This window comes from Miscanthus floridulus, unplaced genomic scaffold (genome assembly GCF_019320115.1).
Source record: "Miscanthus floridulus cultivar M001 unplaced genomic scaffold, ASM1932011v1 fs_561_1_2, whole genome shotgun sequence".
Classification (NCBI taxonomy): Eukaryota; Viridiplantae; Streptophyta; class Magnoliopsida; order Poales; family Poaceae; genus Miscanthus; species Miscanthus floridulus.
In genome coordinates, this window is record NW_027096938.1 from 29,264 (window position 1) to 40,000 (window position 10,737).

General features: G+C 42.3%; 1 pseudogene; it reads right to left on the reverse strand.

Moving 5' to 3' along the window:
• Positions 1-9,058: 9,058 nt before the first annotated feature.
• LOC136532255 (heterogeneous nuclear ribonucleoprotein 1-like) lies at positions 9,059-10,065 on the reverse strand (annotated as a pseudogene).
• Between the last annotated feature and the right edge of the window lie 672 nt (positions 10,066-10,737).

Genomic DNA, 10,737 nt, shown 5'->3' on the forward strand with positions numbered 1-10,737 from the left:
ACCCCTTGCCGCTCGCATGCATGACTATGCATGAATAATTAAATGAGGGTAAATCAGTTATTATAGATTAGAGAACTAAAGTTTAGCCCATGGATTCAAACAGCCTAGCAGGACTAAAGGTTAGGGGCTAAACTTTAGTCCTTGGACTAGTGATCCAAACACTATCTTTGTCTTTTGGTTTTCGTGTAGACATGATTTCTTATTAAGAAGTTATTTCTTTCTCTCTCCTCAATAAATTGCTTGTCATATTAGCAAAATACTTAGGTAAGTTAGGACAATTAATGCAAGTGGAAAATACGATAGTTTTTACCCTAAGGGCCCTTTTGATTGTAGGATAGGGAAAGGAAAATCTCAGGAATTGAGATGACATACTTCTCTAATCTATGGGAATTGAAAGTAGATGAGATGGCGAGCTTAGGTGAAACAAAGGAATAGGCTGCTGCTCCCATTTTTTTCAAATCTGAACTGCACGGCACTGAAAGCGAAACCTGGCCGTCGTTGTTCTCACCGGCCATGCCGAGCGGGTTCATCATCGCGTCCTTCGCTCCCAGGGCTGTGTTGACAACCATGTGCTTGGCCCCCGAATGCACTGAGATCGAACCCCCTTCTGGCAAGTACTGGTAAAGATGGAGAAGTTAATAATTACTAGTATCACGTGCATCTCACCTGCTGCAGGAGGGCGCCGGTCAGCCTGTTCTGTTGGCTATAAGATAGAATAGTATTTTTCTCTCATACTAAACTAGTCAGCAGTAAATAATCCACAATCGTTTACGACGAAACGAACAGGCTGTCCTTGCAAGCCACCACGGTGTCCTTGGCATACTGCGCGGCGCCGGCCGCCTAGTGCCTGGCGACCTCAACCCGGTCTGCTGCGCGCCGTCGCGGGCGCGGTCTCTGGCGGCGCCGGACGCATCGGATGCGCTGCCCCTGGCCTCGTAGGCCTTCTCCCTGGTAACCTCCATGTTGTCGTGGCCCTTGTCCATGGCGCGGCCAGCGGTGTCGGAGGCTATCGCTCAGTCAACGAACAATATTTTTCTCCCACACCAAATTAACCAATAGTACTTTTAGTCATGGCTTATCAGCCAAATAAGCCCAAACGAATAGGGCGTATGTCCTTGGCTCGGTACACCCTGTCCCTGGTCGCCTCCTTGGACCAGGCCGTGGGAGAAGATCTACAGGAACAAGCCTGCGCATTACCGGAATAAACGTGCTTTATCGCCGAGCAGAAAAAGAACGTGCCAAACATGTCGCGCGCGCGATTTCTTCGCTCAAGAAAAGTTTCAATCAAGTCTAAGCTCATGCCGGAAAGTCGGCTTATTCGGCTTCTTTTTTCAATCGGAACAGTATTTTTCTCTCACAATAATTCAGCTAGAACAATGTTTTCAGCCAAATTCAGCCAAGCGAACGGGGTCAGAAATCACCTATAGGACTCCAATCCTATGGAAGTGTTCCATAGCTTTTCTTATGAACCAAAGGCTAGGAAATGAAAAAAAAATTAGGGCATGTTTCGACGGGAGAAATGTAAAACATAGGAATGGAGAAAAACATAGAAATAGTAAAGGAATAGAGTTGTAAGACAGAGGATTGAAAAATATAGGATTTTTATAGGAATTGGTGTTTAAAACACAGAAATACTGATCACATGGGAATCTATTGGTTTGTACTAACCATGGTTGTTTAGAGCAAGTAAGAGCTAACTACTTTAAAAAGTGACATATATGAGTTGACGTATTACCCTATTCGCTTGATCATTTCTATGGTTTATAATTTGGTTGATGTTGTTTTACTATGAGAGAAAAATATTGTATCACGATGGATACAATCAAGAGAACATGGTGTTGATCAGTGAGTGAGAGGACACGCGAGAGCCACTGGAAAGATTTGCATGAGGTAGGAGCTAATTTTTTCATTCCTTTGAAAGTACAGGTGTAGTCGCCTTCGCTCCGGAATAGTTTCTGCCATTTCATTTGGGCTACGTTTAGTTCGCCCGAATCAGCGCTGTCAAATACATTGTAGCTATATAGGTACAGTAACGTTTTGTTTTTAGTTGATAATAATTGTCCTAATTAGACTGAAAACGTTCGTCTCACAAAGTACAACCAAACTGTACAATTAGTTTTTGATTTCGTCAACATTTAGTACTCCATGTATGTACCGCAAGTTTGATATGACGAGGAATTTTCTTTTTGCATAGTGTCAAAGTTGGAAATTTGGTGGACTAAACCTGGCCTTGATCCAAACGCTGCCACAGTAGAAAATACTATAGAAACTTGCACTGTTTTTCCTCGCACCGGAATGGACCGGTCGATCCCACCAACAGTAGAGCTGTGGAGGCGATCTGGCGCGGCCCCGCCGCTTCCCCCACCCCATGTGCGGCTTCTCGTCCGGTCTGCATCCCGCGGCACCCAGCCCCACCGACCGCACTGATTGACCGCCAGTCCGATACACTCCACGCTCTCCTCTCCACACCAGGCCAGGCCGCCAGGGCCCAGGGCCAGCCAAGCCACCACGTACGCATCCATCCATCTCGTCACTCGTGTCGCCGCCCCTCCACAGGGCGGGCGGCGAAAACCATGGCAACCCATTGTGCTCGTGTCGTGTTCTCGCGTGCACCAAGCAGAGGTGAGACTGAGAGGTTGGGCTTTGGAGGCAGCAGGCCTGCCGGGCGTGTGCCTTGCTGTACTAGCGATGCTGCTGCTGATCACGTCTTCGTCACGGCAGCACTGCTCTACTACTACGCCCCTGTTTAATGGGTGGAAAGTTAGAAATTTAGCTACCGTAGCACTTTTGTTTTTATTTAATAATTAGTGTTTAATCATGGACTAATTAGACTCAAAACATTCGTCTCGTAATTTTCAATCAAACTGTGCAATTAGTTTTTTCGTCTATATTTAATGCTCCATACACATATCGCAAGATTCGATGTGATGAGTACTATAGCACTTTTTAGAAAAACTTTCGCGAACTAAGCTAGGGTGCCTGTGGAGTTGTGGTTGATTGTAGCAGAGCGTAACGTCAGCAGGATGGCAACGCCATGATCAGAGACTAAATAATTAATTATTACACGCGGTGCACACTGGAAAGAAATAATGATGCAAACCGGCCTGACGTGGTATAGAGATTCTAGATTAGTACTCCTCGCAAAGCAACACTGTTAAATCTTTTGGATCGACTAGGAGTAGATCAGTGAGTATTTAGTCCATTCGGTATGAAAGAACTAGAACACATGGATCCAGAGAGAATGAGAGAGGAGAAAAAGAGAGGTACAGATCGTCGGGCTTGGTGGACGAGCTCGAGGAGTCCATGGCATCGGTGTCAGTGGCGGTGTGGCAGTGACGGTGTAGAGGTGGCGAAGTCCTGGCGGGGTGGAGCTACGGCGGTCCGGTGGTGCTTCCCGCTGCTGGCAGTGCCACCCTCTGGATCGGATTAGGGTTAGGACCGTGGGGCTGTGGCGGCGGTGAACCTCGTACTGAGAGCCGTTTGCCCCACCTCCTCTTTATAGGCACTGTACGACGAGGGCCCACCAGCCACTAGATGGCTGGACGTCCCCGATCAGGACGCGGTCAAGGGATCCGTCTCGACCATTGGGTCAAGACGGATGAGATCAATTCTAACATTCTTTCCCTTGATCTCAACTCATACTTTAACTTTAAACTTTGACTTTAATCCCTTTCACTTTTATTTGTTCCATCACGGATTAGTGCATAGAGCATGCTTCATCGTCACGGTCAATCGCCGATAGACTTAACAGCTACAATACATGTCTCTGTTCTGAAACAGATTCTTTAACTTTTAGGCTCTTTATTGTCCGGAAATCATAGGCTATACCATAAACCCATGTCGACTGTGTGTTCTCCAAACACACTGGATGGTAAGCCTTTTGTACGCGGATCCGCAAGCACTTGCTTGTTACTTATATGTTCAATACTTTTAGTATGATTCCGGACTTTCTCCTTCACAACGTACAACTTTAACGTCAATGTGTTTGGCAGCACACTTGACCTGTTGTTATAGGAGCGAACTACTTAAATGGTTATTGCTGTTGTATACCATTATCAATTCCGGGTGTAAGTTCTTTTAATCACTTCGCCTGTCCTTAAGCCTCATAACAAGCTATATTGTGTGTATGCATCTTTGATGACACCATAACTGTTTCTTTGGAGCTTTTCCACAATAAAACTCCAACTGTGAGTGTTAGCTACTATGTGAGTTTCACTAAACATTTCGCCAAAATTTAACATTTATACCCACAACTATTTGAGAGTACTTATTCTTTCTTACTCACCATGAGGCTTATAAATTTTTGTACAATTACAAAACATTCTCAACTCTATTTCAGTGATCTATATCTGGACTGGACTTCTACCAAAAACATCCCGGATACATAAACTGTGTCGGGGTAAGTTCTTGCTTATAAGCATTCAGTAAGCTTCCAAGAGCTGAAGCATATAGGACGTCCATTTGATCGATCTCATATTTATTCTTGGAACACTGAAAATTCCAAAAACTATTACCCTTGACTATAGGAATAGGCGCAGGTTTATTCACATATATACTTTATTTCTTTAGAATCTTCTCTAAGTATACACTTGAGATAGTTCTAATACCCCTTTTCCTTTTACCTCGGTAAGTTCCAATTCATGGAACAAATGATGCTTTACTAAGATCATTCTTATTGAAACTTGAGGACAAGAACTGCTTCTTCTCCAACAGTAGATTAACACCACTACTAGCGAGTAAGGTGCTACCCACATGCAGGATTAGGAAAATAAATTTCCCATGTTTAAACTTTGCATAAATACAATTGTCCTCTACATTCTCTTTAAAACCCAAACTTTCTTATTGTACTGTCAAACTTCAAGAACCACTGTCTTGAAGCTTACTTTAATCTATAAATGGATTTCTTTAGGCAACATCCCTTTACGTTCTTTTCCTTCCATGACAAAATCTTTTTGAGTTATGACATGTAAACTTTTTCATACAAATCCCCATTGAGGAATGTGTCTTTACATCTTTCTGATGCAACTATAAATCGTAATGTGCCACTAATACCATTATGATTCTAAAAGAATCCTTACATGCTCATTATAATCTATTCCTTCTCTTTATGTAAATCATTTCACCACAAGTGGCGCTTTAAAGCTTTCCATATTCCCTTTGGATATCTTTCTATATTCCCTTTAGAGTCACATTTATCTTGTAGACCCATTATAGCCTACTATTTTGGCTTCATTAGAAATTTCTTCTAAGTCCCAAACATCATTGGTATTTATCGATTTCATTTCATCTTCCTTTGCTTCTTGCCATTTAGACGAGTGAGCGCCTCTCATGGCTTTTCAAATGAGGTGGAATTATCCTCTATTTGAATTTCTTTCTTAACATTGACTTCTTAGTCACCAGAAATATCTGATTTTCTTATTCTTTGAGACCTTCTGGGGCCTCGTGGCACTTCTTTCATATGGGGCTATTGTTACTCTTCATTGCCAAAAGGCAATTATTCTATAGCCTCCTATATTATAAGATTCTTATTTACTTATTCATCTTCTTTAAGAGCTAACATCAGGTGTTATATATCCATACAACATCAACATGTATTAAGCAATTTGTTGCTCTAAACACTGTAGTGGATATGTAATCCCACTTGTCAAGCCACAATTTTTTTATACAGTTTTGTCATGCCTTGGGCATAGCAGGTATGTTAGTCCATATGCATGACAAATGCCCCAAAATATTACTGTAAAATCATTTGTCAAGCCACATTAATCCAATAAAATAGGTTGTATAACTGATGCTATTTGGGTGACTGAACAAGTCATGTCACAATTTTATCTTGATATTCTTCAAATTTATCTTGACCTTGAAACATATAAGGATGTGTACTAGTTTCATTTATTTGGGAATAAAAATCCAAACCGATGTCTGCACTAGTGGGTACAGCGTTACCACCTACAAGTGCCCACCTGATGGACCAGTTGTAACTTGGCTGGTTACTTTTGGTTTCTGTAGCCATTCCTGATTGGTTTTTAAAATATTAGTGTTAGCTGTTGGCTACCCATGGTGATTAAAGTTCATGAAAGTTCTTATGTAGATGTAATGGTGATTATTTGCCATTTGTATATTCTGACTAATTGATTAAGTGCTTCATGTCATGTTCTTATTCTAGTAGGATGAAATCTTGTCAGAAGATTCATCTAGAAGTTAGCTTTGGCCCTGTTTGAGAATGCTTATCTGAGAGTCGGTTTTAATCTGATCAGAATTTTCTGATAAGCTGCGGTCTAATAAATCTGCAGTCTAAAAAATCTAGGTGTTTGGCAATCCTGATAGTTGTCAATAGATTCTCTATCATGAATGTAAAATGACTTATATGCCTCTAGGCTGGTAATAGATTATTTGTTGATTGATGAATGAGTGAAAGCAACCATGACAAAAAAAATTAATTATTGTACCATATAATTTGGATAGAAGTTTAAATGAATAATGGATGAGTTGACATCGTTACCATATATGGGGTCCATTATAATACAATAAAAAAATCAACCTTATCCCAACTGCCGGTTCTCACCACCGATCTCCATGGTCGCAGCGACGAGTTCTCACTTCTGTTCTTCTCCCCAGCGGCAAATCACTCATTTTCTTTCTCATCCAAATCTGATTCTTCAGCAAAAATTCCACCTAGATCAAACGTAGTACCACAGCTTCCTCCACCATGGTCTGTTACAGGGCGGCGGCAGCTTCGATTTTCGGCGGCGACGACATCCAGGAAGGAGGCACAACTCTTGTAGACATCAGATTCCGCAGCTTCGTTGATCTCCTCAGCAGGTTTGTCAACGACGGAGCCATGTATTGGCCATAGAGGGCTCTGGCCCCCCCTTGCCCCGTAAAAAAGAGAGGATATATGCTGCAGATGTGCAAGTCCGCTAGCTAATTTAGCCCACCAGGTGATTGGCCACGTGCAAGTCTACACTTGGGAGTTGGGACCTGGGCCCTGGCATCAGTCAACATGAGCAAAATAATCCACGGAGTGACCGAGACGGCGGAGGCGACGAGCCGATAGCCGAAGGTCGGAGCACCGGAGCTGTCGATGCCTCGAGCTGGAGTCCTTGGCAGCGGCAGCGGCGGCCTTCCTTGACTCGCTCGTCGGCGGTCGGCATATAAACATAGGCTGCTGTTTTAGAACATGGCAGGCTGCTGAAATTTGAAACTTCAAGTGCAAAGTGAATTTCAATAATGAAAACCTGTGCATCCTAATGAAAGCTTCATTTTTCAGGAGGAAATGTCGGATGATGATTCTTTGCTGGAGTACAGTGAAATTGTTATGAAGATGTTTGGCAGTGAGGACGACGGATTTGAGTTTTATAACAACTACGCTTATGAGAAAGGATTTAGTGTGAGAAAGGAATACTGCGAGTGGGACAACGACCACAATGAGAGGACCCTTCGGAAGTTTGTTTGCAGCTGTGAAGGTTTCCGCGCAGAGAAGGAGGTGAGGAGGGAGATCAAGAAGCGGAAAACCTGTGCCACCGCTGATCTCCGCCTTCACCGCGTCGCCGGCCACATCCACGCCGTCTAGAGATGAATCCAGGAAAATCATCGGCTGAGAAGAAGATGAAGACGGGAAAATCCATGGCTCTGAAGAAGAGCGTCGAAAGGTGCTTGGTCCCTGACTGCGTGAACTGCGTGAACGGAGTCTCTCCATGCCTCTCCCCGAGAGGGAGAGACGGCTTCAGCTGTTGCAACTGCTGGAACTGGAATCACGGTCGTCGCAATGCTTGCGTGAGCGGAGGATGTGATCTTCCTATCAAAAGGCCCAGGTCACCCAATGAGGTATGTCTGTGGAACGACGAATTTTTAGAGATCTGTTTGTAGTTGAATTGGAAACACCTATGCCTGTTTGTTTCTATGCAATCAAGTCCATAGCTCATGCATGCTCTTTTATATGATCCATTATATTTCAGGTGTGCAATCATGAATTCTGCCCTGACGATGGCCGATGCAATAAGTATCTGTGCCGCAACTGCAAGAACAATGTATCTCCATGCCTAAATCCTATCGGTGGCATCGACGACCTGTTGGCGTGGTGCTGCAACTGCTGGAGCCATGAGATCCGTAGATGCTTGAATGGGTGTCAGGACTGGAGTGATGAGGAGGATGTGTCAGACCACCAGGTATCTTCTTGCACGGCTGCATGTAATTTGTACTACACAACCCACTTCATTTGACATGTATTAAAATGATAAAATGGATGCCCATGGATTTTGCATCTCCTACTATAATGTCCACTACCAAGTTAGGAAAATGAATGGCCAATAGCTTATCATGTGCTACTATAATGCCAACATGATGGCCCTGTCTGTTTGCAATCGCCATAATGCAGGGATGTTTTTCGATTCTCGATTTTGCTAGTTCAAAGTTCTGAATCGGTGGTGAGCAGAAGCTGAGATAATCAAGGCATTTGGTGGGATTCTCGTTTTTTTCCACCGAGAATCTGTTATAAGCGGAAGCAAACAGGGCTGGTGTCCAGTAATTCTCCATGTCCTAATGTAAATATCAATTGTATTGATCAAGAGATAAGTTGTAAAATCATTAGAAGTTTAGACACATTAGAAGTCCACAATCCAGAAAAAAAACCAATTATAACCATCGCTTCCCAAAAGAACAAAATATAGGTCTATGTCCCATAAAGACCAACTTCTGTAAGTAAACTCAATCAATTCACACACCATCATGTACCAAACAAAAGGGCAATCATATAACATAATTGAACAAACTCTTCTTATGGCACATATGCAAGGAATAATCTTAGAGAACATTTAACATGGTTACTAATTTTGGAATCATAGGGAGACCTAGGATCACAAAAGAAAAACAACACAAAAATTCCAAAACCAAATCTTGGATGCATTAAGTAAAGTCTGTTAAGTTCAATCGACATTGCACACTAACATAGTCAAGATGCTTGGATCTAATAATTGAAAACTATCAAAAATAAATTAATGAAGTGTTGAAAGCTGGATAATGATATCATGACACAAGAAACAAACTATCTAACCTTTATTAGTCAATGGCCCATGTAACCGGTTGAAACCATTTTTGTAACATCACGCTCAAAAGATCCTAATGTCGAAGTTGTGTCTCCATAGATGGAGCCACCACCTATTGATGAATCTCCAAAGTTCCTTGCATACCCATTGGTTGATTGGTTTAAGTTACTGACACCACTTGATCCAACATTCCTTCCATAAACATTGGAACCTTGACCAAAGTTGCTTTCATTGGACCCATAACCAAAGTTTCTAGTACAGTAAACAGAGCAATTATTGGCACCTAGAGCAGGCACATGATGAGGGTTTCCCCAATTCACATTATTGTTCCCAATTCCACTAAGAAGGTCCCCATTTCTAAATGGCACAAAGAAATTAGAGCTTGTGGAACTAGAAGAGTGATTAAGGGCAAAAATACCCCAAAAGGTTACTAACTAGTGAGTCAAACAGTAAACCATTATTTTCATTGACTCCACCATAGCTAACATAGTTGTTGAATCCACCTGAATTTCCATTGTAATATGGATTAAGATGCCATCCACGCTGGATACCACTATTGAAGCTAGAGCCACTTTCAGTACATGGGTTCATCCATGCGTCAAAATTCATTCCAATTCCATAACTACCACCAAAAGATGGATAACCATTATTCCCACCTGATAGAAGACCAAAACATTCATCCATCCTCATTCCATAGCCACCTAATGGACTCATATTGTAATGCTGGGTATATCCATTAAGGAAGCTATTGGTTCTACCAGTTACATAATTGAACCCATTCATAGGAGAGCACATGCTAGGTCTAGGAGACGGTTCCTTAGAAATAGCTCGCTTGACCTCGACCCTCTTACCTTTCAATTTATGGAGTGTCTTGAATAATGCCCTATCCATGGCATCTTCTGAATCATACGTGATGAACCCAAAGCTAATGTAAATATCAATTGTATTGATCAAGAGATAAGTTTCACATATATCCCCAAATCTGAGACCTCACCTCCCCAACCACTGCTGTCAGCCATGGACCCTGAAAAGCAGTAGGGATCAAGACATCATGTCTTAATAAAGTTATCTACCATGTATCCATGTTTCAAATATTAGAAAAGAACAATAGAGCAAACCTCTAGTCATTCCAATGCACTGTTTATGGTTTGTCTAACTTGGGCTAACGGCTTATTTGATGGTTAAATGCAGATGGTATGATTGGCATGGCTATCATCACAGGCGCCTTTGGAGTTGTGGGTCTTGTTGCTGGTGGTATAATTGCTGCGGCTTCTTCGTCATCTAGGAGAAGATGAAGATATCTTCTCTCTTGAAGTGAATAAGAAATCAAGACGGGCAAAAGCTTGGTGACATATGATCATCACTTTTGTGCTCAGTGTGAAGGGGTGCTCACTTGTCTTTTTTCCTGTACTTTGCGCGTGAGACCAACCTTGTATTGCGTCCAAACGAGAGATAAATGTATTCTTAACAGTAGGGGATGAGGCTCAGGAACATTTCGATTGTTGTACTTTGTGTTGCTGCAGAAGATGCTGTGAGTATAGTAGAATAACAAAGTGCATAATAATACTCTGATCCCAGATCCTAGTTTCCTAGATGAGTTCATTCCTCATCGCCAATATGAAATTGCTGCACTTTACTTTCTGTGAATTTTTTGTGTGGCCTCAAAGTGTTCTGCTTAATGACTTTTTAAGCGGAA